General features: G+C 42.2%; 1 protein-coding gene across 1 annotated transcript in view; it reads left to right on the top strand.

Annotated features, from left to right (window-relative positions):
* Positions 1 to 607: 607 nt before the first annotated feature.
* PTN (pleiotrophin) overlaps positions 608 to 17,733 on the top strand; it is a 77,590-nt gene continuing 60,464 nt past the window's right edge. Inside the window, exon 1 of the mRNA XM_053978138.1 lies at positions 608 to 888. The gene's annotated coding sequence lies outside the window, so the exon portion shown is untranslated. The remainder of the gene's footprint in view (positions 889 to 17,733) is intronic.

The raw sequence follows: 17,733 nt of genomic DNA, 5'->3' as shown, positions 1-17,733 counted from the left end.
GCTATGACCAGAAATGTTGAAATGGCATGGCAAAAGTTGTTCTCATAGTGCTTTTAGGCCAAGTTGAAATTAAAAGCTGGGGGTGGGGGACTGGGGGGGGAGAAGCGGTCGACTGTGGGTTTTTATTTATTTATTTATTTTCTTGTTTCCCACTCCCTAGCAGTATTTCCAGCCTATCACTCCCGTGGTCAAAATGGCAAGCTGGAAGTCAGCGAAGCCGAAGTTAGAGCTCCCCAAACTCTGACAGCCAAAGGCGACCGGGGCAAAAGCTGCGGTGGACGTTTGTACCTGCAAAAGCAGCTGAAGCCCCCCACCGGTCGGGGGCGAGATGTAGGGCGAGATGCCTCTCCCTCTCCCTGGGTGATGAAGAGGAGGGCAAGTTGCCTGGGCTAGCAAGCCTGGTAGGGATCTTGAGGCGCACCGCGCTGCAGCAGCTCCCCACTGGGCTCTCCTCGGTGCGCTCTTCCCGGGGGAGCTGCGGCGGATCGGAGAGGAGCGGTCCCGTCCCGCCCCCGCGCCCGCCCAGGCCAGCCCAGCCCAGCCCAGCCCCGCGGCGGGGGCGAGGCTGCCCCGCGGGTGACCCACCCGGCGGCGCGCCCCCTCCGCATCACACGAGGGGGCAGCGCGGCCGCTCGCTCTGCCCCGGCGCCCGCCTGCCTTCCCTCCTCTCGCCGCCTCGCCGCAGCCCGGGCTCCGCCGAGTCAAAGCGCGGATCAGGTTCCCTGCCTCCAGTATAAAAATCTCGGCGAGAAAGCTCCGGTGGGAAAGAGAGCAGAGCCGTCCGTGAGCAGTGCAGGGATAGGCGGCGGCAGAAGCAGCCGCTGCTCACCGGGGACGGTCGCGGCTCGCCCCTTTCAGCTGCGGGAGAAGAGCTTTTTGACGCCCGAAGTAAGTCCGAGGCAGCGGCGGGGACTCCCGGGTCTGCCCGAGGGATGGTACCTCCAGCGCTTGTTCCACCGGGGCAGGGTGGGAAGCGCTTCGCCTCGTCCCTGCCGCGGCTCCGGGACACTTGCCCCAGCAGGACGCCGCTGAGGGTGGCCGGCCAGAGGGGCCGTGGGGCTGGGTGGGAGCAGGCGTGCACCTGAGGGGGACACCTGAGCCCCCGGAGACACCTGGCCGAGGTGGTGGGTGAGGTCTGGGAGTGCCCAGGAGCAGGAACGGGACCGCGCTTTGCCGGGTGGGGAGCGCTGCCGCGGTGCTTTGGTCCCTGGGAGCGTTTAAATGCCAGTGCGGGGTGAGAGGGACAGCGGTGGCGGTGAGCGTCGTGACCCAGCGGGGAAGGGAGGCAGGAGTGTGCGGGCAGGTCCGTTTCGAAAGGACAAAAGGGCAGCGGAGCGGCAAACCCGCTGCGGGTCCCAGTTACCCTGTGCCAGGAACGTCCCGGCTGGAACTCGGGAGTTTAAATTGTATCTTCAGACCGAGCGCTTCGGCTGATATTTTTCTTGGGACTTTGCCTTCTTATCCCTAATTTATTCCTGGTGAAACAACTAAATCTAGCAACTGCCGTCGTTAGTTCGTGTCTTCCCCTTCCTCGGGAGGGATAGGCTGGGGGAAAATCTGAGTTAACAACGGTGAAAACACAGTTTCCTCTTTGTTGAACGTATATGTGAGTCTGCAAATGTTTCATGGTCTCCACCCTCGGTGCTTCTAACTCCTTACCTTCCTTTCTTCTCCCGTTTTTAAAACAACTTTTCATAGGGGAGTGGTAGTCTTCATTCTGCAGGAGCTTATCTGCTCCTTTTACATCTTCCACTTGGCTGTCGCACCTCTTTCACGCTGCCAGTGGCTTTGCCTTGGTGGTGAATGGCTACTGCACTTTAACTTAGTGGCACCCTTGGGAGCTGGCTCCTAGGATGTCCATCTGAGAGACTGGCTGGTTCTTGGGAGCACTGGGGAAATGTTTGTGACAGGAGTTAAATCTTTCTCTGTGACATAACCCTGGAGCTATGGATAGTGGTGTTTTAACTAGATCCTGTTTGCTTGCAATGACTTGTATTACGGTAGAGGAACATTTTACCTGTGGCTCATCAGCTCTTGAGTTGATGTCCTTTCCTTGTTTTCCCTCTGGGCACTGATTTTTTTGAGCTTTTAGCAAAGCTCAACTTTTTGAACAAGAAATAAACGATGTGTGTAACTGACTGTATTAGGGAGAAGGAGGGAAGGGATGAAGAGGGAGAGAGCGAAGGAAAGTAAAAGTTGTTACAAAGAAATATTTGGGTTTTTATGTGTTCTGAGCAGTGTTCTTGAGCTGATTACAAAACAAATTTAGTGTTTCTGTGTGTTTTGTTCGTTTTGGTTTCCTCCCTGAAAAAGAATAAGAATTAAAAAAAGAAGTCTGAACTTTTGATCATGAGAAATAGTTTGAAGGGAAAAAGGAACCAGTGCATTTGTGACAAAATTTGTTAATTTGCTTAGGAAGGGAAATTTGGAAGTGCATGGAGAGGGTACTTAATTGAACTAAAAAAAAACCCAAACCCCATAACTGACCCCAAAAAGCAGCAAAACCAATTCCTGCTGCATAATTTAGCAACTTTTGCTAAAGAGAATAAATGTGGAGATTTAATATACTCCTGTCTCTGGGCTGAGCTAAACTCTTCAGTGATTTTTCATGTATGAAGCTTTGGGTGAAACTGAAGGACAGAAACTCACTGACTTTACTCCCAAGTCAGCTCTTGGGTGGGGAAAATAGACGCCAGCAACAAACCTTTCTTTTACAAATGGTAAATATTTGTTTATAGTGTAGAAATGGCCTAAGAAAAACAGTTTTTTTGCAGTTATCCAGATGCCTATCCCCAGGTATTTGAGATGCAGTCTGTGGCTGATGTATCCTTGCCAGCAGAAGGTTTGTCTCACTATAGGATTACAAAACATAGTGCTGCTATCCCAGTACCATATGCCTGACACTGGGGACACTTTGGAGGGTTATCTTATTCCTGACACAGCTGTACTGATGGATGTTTTGTGTAGATTAATCTTTCTGCCACGAATGTGAATATTATTACTTAGTGAACTTCCAGCACTCGTGGCTTCGGCAAGGTATTTCCTTGACATGTCCTCTATTTCTTCTTGATCATTCTGGGAATGGTTGTTCCCGACTCCTTAGATAAGAATTAAAAATAATTCTTCACAGGAGCTCTGAAAATGCACTCATTTAACTCATACTATTTTTTTTTGTGTGTGTGTTGGGGTTTTTTGTCAAGGAAAATACAATTTATCTAGTGTTATGGTATAACAAGTGTTTTAGTGTAAGACTAGGGCATTAGGGATGGAGCTGGCATGGCTCATTGCTTCTGCTCTGTTCAGGCCCCCTCATTACCTACATTCCCAACTGTGGCATTTTCTGTGGGAATTGGTCTTTAACAATGTCTGCTTTGCTTCGATATTTACAACATCTTGCTGGTCAGTGTATCAAAAGCATTTTCATTTAGAGGATGCATTTCAGGACTTTAATTGAGGAAATCTCTTTGTTCCAGGGCTCCATAATAAACCATACAAAATGCTGTCTTTGAACGAACTAGGTCACTGTAACGCGTGCACACATAGAGCGATTCTCATCTGCTCAGGGTAGTGACACTCGCTTGAGCCATATCCCTGGTGAGCTTGTCCCTGATTTATCCTTCTTGGACTGGCTTGTTCACAGGGAGCTTATGCTGAAAATTCACTGCTGGAGGTCATTCTCCATTCTTGGCATCTCTGGCAGCCTTAAGCTTAAATTGCAGCCTCATTTTCTATCCAATCAATACCACTCTTATGTCGCTGAGTTTCCATGGTGCCCCCAATCTTCTGTCTACATATTGATGTCTGACAGCAGGAATAGCATTCTGTGTCGCTATATATACTTACTAAACCTGTCAAAACTATTTAGGGTCTGTCGCACTAATTTATATCCATATCCTGATATTATTTGTATCTGTTGAGCTTTGACTGATGGAACTTGCCGCACTAAGGAATCGGCCCAACAATGCACTCCAGGGATGGCTCAAGGGATGGATGTTTTGAGAAAGGGGAAAAAGACTCTCTTCTAGAGTAGCTGGGGTAGTCTAGAATCCTTTGAGCACAATAGAGTCATTTTGAAAACATCCAAGTCTCAATGGCTCCAAGTTAATGCTTTGGAAATCATTCTTCATTGTGCTGCTCTGAATGCACAGAGGGTCCTCTCCAGTGGAGCCGTGGAGAGGAAAATAGAAAAGTGGGCATTGTCAAGTGCTCAATGTGTATTTGAGGGGAGTTCGGGGAAATTTGAGTCAGTTGTCTGACATCAATTTCTTCAGCAGAAGCACTGTGGAAAAATGGAATTAGAGGAGCCAGCAATGTCTTCTGTAATGTGGATGCTTTTGTTTTACTACAATAACCCACAGAGATGAGTTGTTGTGTTAGAAATGGTATGGCGGTGTCTCTGTGGACTGACACAGCAGCAGGGAAACCAGATGAGAAAAGGCAGATCTTCTGTGTGTCACTAAATTCCAGGGCACTGACTACTTGTTACTCTTGTCAGCAGTATTAGGCACTAAATAAAGACCAGATAGATTTTTTTTAAAAAATTAAATATGCTTTGCAAGCTGTTGATTTTAGATTGAACAGAAGCGGTCATCAGCTGAAGATCTCTTTAATCCCGCTACTTTTAACATGAGCTTGATCCAACCCATGAAATAAGAGTTGGCAGTCAGTATGGAATTTGCTTCTTAATATTTTTCTTGTTCTTGTCAGAAAAAGTGATCTTGTGATGCCAATTTCATCAATACTTTTCAGACTCTCTTTAGGCTCCTACAGTTTTTTCCCAAGTGAAAAATAAGGACCTCAAAGACTTAAAAGGACCTGTTGAAGGTTCAGTTTATTTTCAGCATTGGTTCACCTTACCATGCTAGAAAGGGTCAGCAGGACTTCACCTAACTAGACTCTCTCTTGGCTAGTATGTCTCACCTCCTTTAATTCCAGGGAACAGAATCACTGTGCCATTTAAAATATCTAGCTCTACCTTCTGCAGTGGCTCTGTGATAATTTTCTTTTTTCAAACTTTTTTTATTTGTTTCCTTGTCTATATGTGTGGGAGTGACTTTTGAAAAACTGTAGTTGTCTTGCAGACTGCTTTTTCATGTCTTCCAGGTTGAAGATTGAGAGAACACAGCTGTAGGCAGTTTGATGGGAGATGAGAAGAGGGAATGGGAATGTAATAAAAGAGAGCTGTATTATTGATAAAGCCAGGGGATTTTCACCCTCACCCTCCCTCCACTCCAAAAAGCCTTTCCTAGCCTTCCCAGAATGGCACATTCTGGTTTCAATGGGGGTGACCTCTGGAGGTGAGGAGATGAGCTAACTATATCTGAGGCAAAATCCAGTTCCACTACTTTAAGAAAAATGTATTAATGTGTTATTTTGGGCCTTAGGAGCACATTGCTTGGCAAGTGCCACTGATAGCATGGCAGCTACAACAGAGGGGTAAAGACTTTTGGAGCAGAAGAGGATTACAGGAGTTGGGTATTTTCAGATAAAAATAGTCTTCGAAAATAAATAGTGCTTGGGGCTCCTGCACACTGCCATTTAGTAAACTGAAAAGTTTGGTTTTAAACTGGGCCTTTCTCCTTTGAGGCCTGCCAGCACTATTTCAGAGCTCATTAAATGTTTCACAAGAGCATTATAAAAATCTTCCTTCCTCATTAGTTTCTACACAGTTTCAGCATAGCTTGGACCTTGTAAATGTCCCCTATTTAGTTGTGGATGAAACCACCATCAAATGGCTGTGGGGAGGGAAGAAAAAGAGGAGAAATTCTCTAATACCAGTCTAAATCCATTTTTTGACACTGGTCTACAGGTAGCTAACCACATAAATGAAATAGAATTTTTGCCATCTTCAAACAATATTTTTGGAGGAATTCCCTGTCTGTACAGGGAAAAAAAAACCTCTCCTCTCAAGAGTAAAACCAGACAGAACAATTGGAAGGGAAGACAAGACTGGATGGGCTCTGCTTTCCTTTGAAAAGCCTCATCTGGCTGGTTGGTGCTCATATATTTTAGGGAGGCTGGTCCAGCTGAGTGGAGGCAGGCACAGGACTATGAGGTGAAGCTAGACTGTTTCTTAGGCTGGATTGCAAAGTTGGTCTTGATCTTCTAAGCTTGTTAAGACACAGAGACAGCTCTGCTGTTGTCCTCATCATCTGACTTTGCTAATTGCATCTACCCATTGCCTTTTCTGTCCCTAAGGATTAAAAAGGCAAAAAAACAGATAATTTGACTCCATGGGTACATTGGAATTCCTTGTGCGTTGATACAAACAGTAAATATATATGTATCTGTGGAAGCCAGACTGTCCCTGCACAGATATAACTGAATTAACTTCTCAGATTCAGTTCCAGTGGATATCAGGCACAAAACCTGTTTTGTTCTCTTTGGTTTTTTTTTGGTTTTTTTTTTTTTCCTCAGAGCCATGCAAACAATGGCATTAGTTTCATAACCAACTAAAGATGATATGTCTCTTTGCATTTAAAGCTTCCTTGTTTCTACTGGATTACTAGAACAACAGAGTCATTTATGTATGTATTTATTTTTTTAACTCTACTCCTCACACATCATGTATCTCAAAGTGCAAAGGATCCTTAGTAGTGGAATGCAAATGCATGCACCCATCTGTAGCCAACAACAGAAGGCTCACAGTCTGTAGCATCTTTTCTTCTGTGATAGGAGCATCCAAAATGTGCTTAATACATTGTGTAAGGGTATTTGTTGTAGCAAAAACTTTTTTTTTAAAGATAACTATTTTAGGTGTTCTGTCTTTTTTTTTTTTTTTTTTTTTTTGCAGGTTTATGACATGTGAGCAGCAGTGGAAAGAGTGACATTGTCTCAAAATGTGCATTTAAACATTTCTGTAATGCTCATTTAGGCACTTTGTCAGATGGTAAGGCATGGATCTCTTAAGGAGGATTTGTTATCTTTGAAAGTAAGATAGGAATTGATTTGGAAATAGCCTTGGTAGAAAGATGGCAGTTCTGATATGGTGGTATCTGTGCAATGGTGCTACAAAGTCACAACTTGCTTTCAGACAACCAAGCTTCTTCCATTTCAATTTTTAGTTCTTTTTCAGCTCATTAGAAATCACATTCTTCCTGTCTAGAAGAGATTAATATTTAACCAGGCACACATCCTCCAAACATGATTCAGGCAAAGTTGATGCTTCAGCAAGAGCTTCATCAGAATAAGGAATATATGGTTCAGTCTAAGATTTAGAAAGAGTACCTCCTCCTTTGTTTTGACAACAAATTCTTCAAAATAAGACACAAATGCCCTATAATGCTGCTAAATGGTTGTGACTCTTCTTGTGCTTCTTGCAGCAAAACCTCATTGCTTTCATTGAAAGTGTCTTTGGAGTGAAGCATCTTTTAGTAAATTAGAGATAATATATTGTTCTGATAGTCTACCTTAAATCTGATAGAAAAACACTTTAATTTGCACAATAAAAATTACATATTTAAAATTAGCCTTCCTCCAGCCCCTATCACTATCACCATCTATTGAACAGAAATAATTTGAAGTTCTTTTTCTGCCTAGGATGGTTTCACCTGGAAAACCAACCTTTTCCTGTAGGGATTTATCTTGCTTTTTGGTGCTGAAAAGCCCCTGAGATGCCATGGTTGCTTCCCAATGGCTTGTGCCACCTGAGTGCCTGGTTGTTTGCTTGGATTGCTGCCTTCCCAGAGGCCGGAAAGATATTTTCCTTTGTGCAAGAGTAACTTGCTTTTATTAGAAGCCTGTCTGGCTGCAGCTGATATGCAGTAGGGATGGGTGGATGGAAAAAATCTACTAGCCAACAGATAGGATTTTCAGCAGTCTTCCAAAAATGGTGCAAGCTTTGATTCAGGAACTTCATGTCATTTCACTTAGTAAATCCTCACTTTGCTAAGCTGTCCCTTCAGCCCATGTTTCTTGTCCGATTTGCGCGTTGTCAGACGCTTTTGCTAATCTCTGTAGTTGATGTTTGCTTAAGTGATTATTTGGCAGGAGCGTGTGAGCAGGCGTGTGTGTGTGATTGCTGTTAGCGTGGCAGTTGGTATGATATGGCATTAGCATACTTGTTCTGTGCTCTGGGCCTCCTCCTCTTCTAGGCTTATTTATGCAGCAGAAGGACAAAAAAACCTGCCCACAAACCAAACCAAAAACCCCTGCAAACCAAATCAGAAACCCGTGTGGGAGCTGGTTATGGTACAATGATCCTCTGGCCTGTTTGACCAGAGATCTGCAGAGTTCAGAGGAGCCTGAAGGTCGCTCTCATTTTCCTTCTAGTACTAATCCCAAATAGACCATCCACCAGCAGAGGATTTGTAAAGAGCTGACAGGGATTATGGGCTGCCTAAGTAGGGGTATCTGCATTGAATCTGATCTTTGCTGTGCTTGCAAATCCCATGGGAAACTGTATTTATGGTGTGGTAAAGAAGAAAAGGCAAACTCCTCTGTCTTCATATTTGTTAGTTTAAGAGTCTGTCATTAAATGGGACATGGGTTTTAGTTTGTATTTTGGACTCATTAATATTGAGTGGTCATTTGGATTATAAGTGTATGTGTTTTAAGAGGTGCTGTTCTCTTCTTTCCATTGCTTCCAATTTGAGCTATAGCCTGTGTGTGTCTTGTGCATTGCTGGAACATCTTTATGGGCTCTGAGTTACCTTACTGAGAACAGTGGGATTTACTTAGAGTAAATGTAAAAGTGCATGTGAAATCTTTGCTTGATCGTGCAAACTTAATTTATAAGTTTAACATAATTAGTGGAAATAAAGCTATCTGATGACACAGTATGTGTTCAGGTCGTGCTTTTTGTGAGTGGGTGGGATGAAAGCTCTTATGAAAAGTTTTCTAGCAATACAATTACCATGTGGCCAAGCTTCACTTGGTATATTTCTAGAGACCTGTTTAAGCATGAGCTGCTCTTCTGTTAATTTTTTTGGTAAAGTCAAGCTAATGATGAGCTGGGTTTCTCCTCCACTTTCCAACATGAACTGCTTCTATTTGTCCATGTTACCAACCATAACTTTCCAAAGCAGAGTCTGGGCCATATGGGTGCTTATCCCCTTGCCAAACCTGGTGACAAGATGGTTCTGTGAAGGTTCTGAGCTTATCCTGATAAGAGGTGGGGGCTGCCATCTTCCCATTGGGATCAACCCTTGGTTTTGTCTCTGAAGGGAGAAATCTTCTGGGCTTAACATCTGAAATGTTTTGTAAAGTTGGCTGAAATCAGAAATGCAGGAGAGAAGGGAACATTTTCTCTCTCTGTTTGTAACTACCTGGAAAACTTGCCATGTTTTCATGATGGAAAAAAAAAAACAAATCCGAAGTTCAAAAAGGGATGGGAATGGGAGGAGAAGTGTGTGAACTTCCTGTTCTTACTCATAATATTGATCCATAAAAGTTATTTTGAAGCTGCTTTCAGAAATATTTGTAGGCACTTCCAGTATTTTGCAACTGAGTTAACATTTACAAGCACCTCTTCTTTCTTGGTGGTACAGTGTCCTGCATGGTCCTGGCCTTTCTTTGGCTGCTCCTCTGTACCCAAATACAGCTCCTCTGTACTGGTTTTCCCAAAGGGTGAGAGCTTTTGAGAGCGGCAGTAGGTTGAATACTGCCACACAAGAAAAGGATTTAAAAAATAAAGGTGGCATCTTACAGCATCTACTTTGTTCATTTAGTTGCCATGTACTATATTTTAGTTTGAATTATTTATGACTGTGTCTGCAAGTCCTTTAAATAAGAGCCCCTCTTTCCTGTGCTAACCACAACCGTTTGATGAGTGGGTATGGCAGGTGTGTGTTTTTATAGAGGAACAGAGAGAGATGTGTGGAGATTTTGCCCTGACATCATGCTTTACACACACCCCAAAAGCAGGTCTCTGCTGGGAGAAACTTTAAAAAATGTAGGGATGCATAGCAAAAATGTGTTAGATAACTTCAGACTTACCAATTGTGCAACATGTACTGTAAATGACAAGTTCACATCTTTATGCATTGACACTTTCAGCATGTGCAGTAAGGCTCTGATTCCTGTTGGGATTTTACCAACTGAAATTTCTCAAGTAATTGTGGATGGGAATTTCTTGTCTTATTTAAACTGCAACAAACAAAAAACTCAAAGCAGGGGAAGTCTGTGAAGTGTAAATTATCTGTCTTAACTCAAGAAAAATTGAGGTTGAAATATTTCATCTAAGGCTTATCGAAATGGAAATTTTTGTGTAACTGAATCTGTGATTTCAGGTCAGTGGAATTCTGGTTTGTATCTGAACACTTCCAGCACTTAATGGGCATTGAGAGAATGGAAACAAGAACTTAGCCTACATATGAGACAGACACACTGGCTACAGTAAGCTCTTCTTGATGTCCAGCTTGTGCTCTTCATTAGGGCATTTTTATGATCATGGTGTCTCAGAAATAAGTACTATAGAACACAGCAGTGGGCAACAAGGAGCATTTTCTCAAGTTTGTTCTTTCTGGAGTCATTTAAAATTTTCTTCAAAGCATACCTTTGAGAATTAGAATCTAAGTGTAGTATTTGTAAACATTTTAAACAGTTGTGATAATTGTAAATTGTTATAAAGTTGTCTATTTACAAAATAATTGTAAACAGTTGAAATAATTTGTAATTGTTATTTATAATTATTACTACTATTACTGTAGTATTGAACAAAAATAGAAGTTTTATTTCATTTTTCCCCCCCAAACTTGTGCATGTCCTTTTCAATTGCTTCACAGGACAGGGTGTTTTGATATTTTTTTCTTTTTTCTTTCTTTTTATTCTCCCCATATAATCATAACTTCTGTTGCAAAAAGCATTTTAGCCTTTGATCAGTGCTGTTAGCAGACAATAAGCTTGGTTTTCACTGCCTGATGCAAAGTGTGATTGGTATGAAATGTAAGGGATATTTTTTTTAATCTCATTTGTATCTGTCTTCTATTCCTTCAGGTTTAAAAGATATATTCTAGGCCTAAATGCTTTTTGGAGTAGCAGAACTTCCAAGCTGCAGCTGCTCATCCCAGGTGAACTCTGCTTTCCTTGCTCAGATTCCTGTATAGTCCCAGCTTTGCTGCCTTGCAGAGCTAAACCATCGAAGGCAGAAAGTGTTTCTGGAGCAGCAGCTGGGTCAGTCTGTGAATTAGGCCTGGCTTTTCCCTAGGCATGGACCACTCTCTTCAGTCCAATTGTAAAAGGTGTGACAGTAGATGGCAGAACATGGGTTGAGTTCTGTAAAACCAGGCTTATGTGGATTTCTTAAAACTCTTTGCAAATAGTGTTCACCTTCCTTAGCTTTAAATGTGGACAGATCTGGAAGGAGTTTTCCCCTGGACAGATAAGCCACAAGCAATCTCTTTTGATTTTGAAGATGTATTTTCATTACTCTGAATAGCTGAGGTTTCCTGAATCTTAATTTTGAATTCATGTGTCTATAATGTCTTTATTTTCATAACCTCAACTTATCTCTGCTTTTATCTCTCTTCTATTTAAATAGTGCAGTAGGTAATAAATATTACACATTCTTTCATGCTTCTCATTTTCAGTAGCCTTTTACAGCCCCATACCTAGTTCTAAATCAAAAGAATATTTCAGTTTCTTTATTTCTAAGTGTGGTCACAATTCATGCCCTTATTTTAGCAATCACATTAGTTGAAATTTAACCCAACATTCTATAATTTTAATTTCCACAGTCAAACTTTTTTTCATATTACAGCTTGCAATTTTAGGAGTGCTGCTCCAAAGTTTTGCTACTCTGAAATGACTATTTTGCTAAGCACAGGCATGTGACATCATCTGTCTTCAGAACTTTCTTGATGTCTAGAAGTTAGTTCAGTAGTAACTGGAAGCAGGTAAATATATATATATATTGTTTGTTTGTTTGTGTTTTTTTTTTTTTCCCATTAGACTTCAATATGTCTGTGGTGAATTTTATCTGGTATTGGTGTTGTCCAGTTGCCTGGATAGTTATGAGAACAAGCATCCTCATACTGTTGGTTAACACCACATTATATGGGCAGTGTGTTTTGTGGCTTTGTTTTCCATTCTTTCTATCAGATACTTCACAAATGTCTTCTGCAACACTGATCCTAGGCAGGACTTCAGGTGCTAAAACATCTCCCTTTTGTATGAAAAAAATATTATTGTTATCCTGGGAGTCGCTGTTCCTTGGCTAATATTGAAAGAGTGACAGTTACCTCTTGTCCCAAGATGACAAGAGCTCTCCTAACAGTTCCAAAGTCTTTGAAAATCTGAACAATTTATATCTGGTAAAAAATAGCCAGGGTATGGTTTTGAAACCCTTTTGTAGGTTAGTGACTTGTCATTTGTAGGTTATGATTTATCATTGGAAAAATGTGCTTTTTTTAGACTTCTCTATTTTGTGGGGCTCCTATTTCAGGCTAGCTAGTTTACTTTTGCCTTTAACTGAATTTTCTCAGCTCTGGAAATGCAGTTTGGTGCAATCAAATTTCTCAAGTAGTTTCTTTTTTTTTTTTTCACTTGTTTAATTTTATTTCTCCTAACTCTGTCTGGCAGTTCTGCCTCAAGTTCTGTACTTGTATAACCCTGGGGCGTGCATCTCCCTTCCCTGCTCTGAGGTGAAAACCGAAGCAGGGGAGCCATTTAACTTCTGTGCAATCTCTCTTTCTGCCCTCACTGACTTTGCATCAGGAGAGTCTGCAGGACCCACTGGCTCTTCTGGAGTTCCAGTCTCCCATGTGCTTAAGGAATGCCTTATTACTTGTCACAATGCATTTGCTTCCTTGTTCTTCAGCCTTGCTCTTGGACCTCTTAATCTCCATTTTACATCTCACCTGCCAAAGTTGTTCTCTCCTATTAGTTTCACTTGGGCTGCATTTCCATTTTCTTTCTCTTAAAGATATTCTGTGAGTAAATAAATTCTTAAACGGCATTTGTGAAGTAATTTTGTTTTCTTTTCTTTTTTTTCTGACTGACCTGAAGTATCATCAGTGATTGCACTTTGGCATAATTTCAGAATATCTGTGCGCATTCTTGGCATGATTTTTGAAAGGACGGCTCTCAGGGAACAGAAAGAAGCGACTCCCAGATTCTGTGTTTTTTAAAACCTGGTTCTCTTAGCACTCATAGTGACCTCCCAGTCTTATACCACAATCAGGCAGTAACTGTGGTGTGAAGATTTCAAATGACTGTGAGAGAATTCTATGTTTACATCCTGTGGAAATGTATCTGAACTGTTGCAGTCTTCACTTTAGAAATAAGTCTAGAAACAGCCCTAATTCCTTATCAATTCTTTTTCATTGTTTAGGGCTTACTTATTGTAGATTTCCCTTCTGCAATCTTCAAACTGCCACCATGTGAGTTGGTTACACTGACAAGAAATAATTTATAAAAATTATCCCACTTTCACTTTTATGGAAAATGGTAACGCCATCATTTGATCACCGACTATTTCACATTGATCAGCCCTGGTCTCAGTTGAAGGCTCGTCTATTAATCATCCTCAAATCTGCAGCTCAACATTTCTAGTTGGAAACTCTCCCCTCCTGTACCTCCCTGTGAGGAAGGCCTGAAAAGTCCTATTTGTCCTTCTGGCTTCTTCCTCCTTAGCTGGCATGTGTGCAATATTGTATGGTTTTGCCTTTTCAGAAGAATTCCCTCTAAGCATTTTAACTAAAAGCCTGATCCGAAATATCTGAAGGTCCACCAAAGTAACTAAATATATATGTAAAAGTAAATGTATATATTCTTGTTGTTGGGGGGTGGTGGGGGTGTTTTTTTTTTTTTTTTTTTAATTAACAGCTAGGCAAACTGTGCTCCAGGAAGCTGTTTGTGCTATTAGAAATGTGAGCTAATTGCACCCATGTACATCTAATTTGTTGCCCTGGTGCTTTTCAGCTGTGGTAAATGGATAACTATTTGAAAACAAATATGTTGTCAGGAGTGAAATATCCTGTGCAAAGTACCCACTTTCCCTTAAGTCTGACTGTGTTCAGTTTATCTGATGCTGACTTAGTCTCCATGCATCTCACAGAAAATTATTTTAATATTAACTTTCTCATAGTAACACACTTCTAAAATGTCTTTCATTTAACTCCTAGAATTATTTATATTATTTGCAAAATTGATGTTTACTCTCTTTTTTTCCCCTTTCTGATTCCTATTATGGAAAATCAAGTCTTAGTAAGTTGAGGTTGCAGGTACTTTAATATTATTACCTTTTAAGTGTGGAATCCCAAAACAACTCCTTTTTGAAAGAGAGGAAGCTTTTGTTTCGGCCTTCATTTTGGAACTTTCCTGCATGCTCAGCAGTGGTGGGGAGGGCAGGGCTTGGACATCTGCCACTGTGCTTGCTCCTCAGCAGAAGGTCATGTGCAACCCTTTCTCCCAGGTTGCATTCCTGTGCACAGATGGAACGAGAGAGATGGGATGTAGTATCTTATCACTAGCTGATGTCACAACAAGCAGTCTTGAAACATCTCTGCATTTTTTTTTCTATTTTGATGCATGCCAGCATCGTTTTAGCAGAAGAAAATCAACTTATGCAAACATATGCCAAGAGCAGGAAGGGAAGGCTATTTGATCAGGAAGTATGAAATGGGCTTGTCTTTAACAGTTGGTTTTCTTTCTTTGTGCTACTGAAACAAGATTTATAACAGTGATTAGTAATCTCAAAGGTCACCTAAGCCATTTTAAATTCAAATCTTTAGAGAAAAGCATCTGTAAAGGAATATATGAAGAGGAAAGAGGCAATTGTGAGACTGAGCTAGGCAGCACCGACATGTTCTTCCTTTTCAGCAAACCAGTGTTTGCAGGTTAGGTGCACTGCCACTTGTCAGCCCTGTCTCTCAGCATTTCCATATAAGCCTGTTAACTGGATTGGGTGGGACTTAAGAAAGAGCTCATTCCTAATCTTGATGAGCTCAAGTGGCTTTTATGGAGGGTGCTGAGCATGGGCACAAGGGCTTAGTGTTCCTTGTCATCATGTGAGTCACTAAATGCGTTACAGGTTTTGCTGTGACACACTCAGCACCAGGGGTGACAGAAGCCAAGTGAGGTTGCAGATAACCTCCTGCTTCTAAAGGTGGAGCTTTTATAACATTTGCCCACCGTGCCTCTGAGTGTGGCAAATGAAGGGGTGACAACAAATAGCTTTTATTTAAAGTCAGTCATTGTTTAGGTGGAACTTGACGAAAAACATGCCTGGTTTCAATGGTGCTCCACTGTGCAAAGGCTTTGGAAGTGAAATAAAAAGTCTTTCTTAATAGCACACCCATGTTTGACATCTAGCTGCTAATGCCGCTGCACTGAACTGCACAGTTGGATTTGTAGGGAAGGGAAGTATTTAAGTGCGCTGATCAGAGTTCAGTGGAAATGTTGTTGTCATATCACAGGACTGCCAGCCTCCTGGGACTGGAGTGAGCCTTCAGCTTGGTCTGGTGGGATTGGTCTGTGGGATTTGGTGGCCCTGTTAGCAGTAGTGTGTTCTCTGCTACTCTGGTGTTCACCACAGCTCACGCAGCATCCATGATGTTGTCTTATGGTGTGCTTTCCCATGTGTGTGCTTTGCAGGCTTCCAGCAGCTCTGTGAGGTCCCAGAGAAACCTATTATTGATCCCATTTTACTCTCTCCCTGTGTGTGTGGTGGAGCACACAGCATGTGTGTATGACAGGCAAATCACAGCAGCTGAGGTCAGGAGAAGTCAGAATGTTCTGGACAAATCAGTTTCTCTGCAGTTGAGAGAGCTTTTCACTGTAAAATGGAACACACTGTCCTTTGGGGTTAATAAAACGTGCACATAGAAAATTTGGAAATGTATGATAGCAGGAGACCGTCTGAGAGCAGTTCCTATTTGCTGCCAAGAATGCCGAGTGTTCATCTTTTAACCCAGTCACTCCAGGACAGCTGAGCTCAAACTGTGGTTTGTGAGTTGTTTGGTGCACAGGGACTAACCTAGTTACTGTGTATTTTCAGTTATGACACGTTTTGGTGTGAGAATTTCCGAGTGGGGGCTGGGTGTAGTGGCTAAAATGTGCTTGACCCCATTTGGTGCAACTTCAGCATCTGCTTGTTTGGAGTTGGGGATGCTCCTGAAGAGGTAGAGACCTCTCAAAACATTTGACTTTGTGTTTCCTGGAACATCCAGGTTAGCTGGAAAGGCAGATGAAGATGGTGTCCAAGAAAGGACCAAAGAGGATTGGTTGCAGGGGTGCTCTAAACCTGAGGAGAAGACTTTGTTGTCCTATGACAAACCTAGACAGGACATTCTGGGAAGCTCCCAGGCCTAACATTGATTGGAAAACAAGCTGCATTGTCCTGCTCTTAGACCCTTTTTCCAGGGCCAGTCTTGGGACAGCTGTTGGGATGGTGGAGCTGGGAAAAAGGGCTCTCACACCGTGGGGAGCAGTGGATGCTGCAGGTAGTGGTTAAGAAATGGTGCAAGTACAGGGACACCAAGGACTGCAGTAGCAATGCATCTTTTCTTTTTCGTCCTTGTGGCTAGAACAGGACTGTGAGTACAGAGGAAGTGCTGTAGGATAAGACATGTTTTTATGGAAGACCAGGGCAAGGGAAATGAAATGATGCAGTGTGAAATGCTTTGGCAAAGTTGTGTGTAGGAAGATTACATTTTGCTTGTGTGCAGCAAACTTGGTGTAGTTAATAGTATTTAATGCTATTATTTTTTTTTTTTTTTTAGGTTTTATTTTTCTCTCTCTTAAGCAATGTGTTTACCACATAAAGGAAAACAAAATGTTATTCATATATGTAGTACCTTCCAGGGAACTGGGAGGAGTCCAGTGCAGTTTGCAGTTGACACAGATTTATTTATTCCTGGCTGAAAAATCAGTTCCTGGGATGCTGTGAGACAGTCCCAAGCAGGCGTGTGCTTGGACTTTCAAAAAATTCTAGCTTCTTGTGTCATACTGTCCCTTCAAAAGATTTCAGGACATTTTTAAAAGCTGGTCAATATCTGGGCCCATGTATGATTGTTCTCTCCCATTCCCTTTGCTATCCTAATTACTTTTAATTTGCAGCACCTGAGCATTGAGGAGAAATCCCATCCCAAATTATGTGGAGTCTCTGGATCTTTTACTAGATACAGAGTTCAGGCTTTCTCTTGCTCTTCATTGGGGAAAAGGAGGAAAAAAATCTATTGCTGAAAACATATTGGGTTAAGAAGATAAGAGATGAAATAATTACACCTTATGGTCCCTGGAATGTAAGGATAAGTGGGGGTAGTATCAGACTGCAAGGGAAATCAGAGGCAGAGCTTCTTCAGACACTTCCCCAGCGTGAGCTGGCTGGTGTGATGGCAGAAAGTTCGCCAACTTTTTGAGGAGGTTGATGTTGTGGTGCTCCTCAGAAGCCTGGATGTTCAATAGCATCCCTTCCCCATTTTCCAGTCACACAGGCTGCATAAGATAAAAGCTCTGTCGAACTCCAGGACCTTGGATCGGTCTGGCGAAATCCAGCCAACCATTGTGAGTGTGGTTAATTCACACCGTCACCACAGAAGACAGAATGGATCTTTGAAACAAATGTGGTGGTGGGGGTAAACCCATCAATCATGTGAATGCTGCTTTACAGTAATTCACAACTGCAGCTTTTCTCTCGAGCAAGGGCTGGCCGAGTCCGATCAATCCCTTGGCTCTCAAATGGGTCTCAGCAGGCAATAGCTTGCTCCTTGTGGGTTTGTATGTACATGAAAGCCCACTTTATATTAACTCTGTGGAATAGTATTTTCCCCTCTCTCTAAACGCCTTAGCACT

The sequence above is a fragment of the Vidua macroura genome, chromosome 5, assembly GCF_024509145.1.
Source record: "Vidua macroura isolate BioBank_ID:100142 chromosome 5, ASM2450914v1, whole genome shotgun sequence".
In the NCBI taxonomy this organism is placed as follows: domain Eukaryota; kingdom Metazoa; phylum Chordata; class Aves; order Passeriformes; family Viduidae; genus Vidua; species Vidua macroura.
The sequence above is the reverse complement of the archived record's forward strand: the minus strand, read 5'-3'. Positions and strand labels throughout refer to the sequence as shown.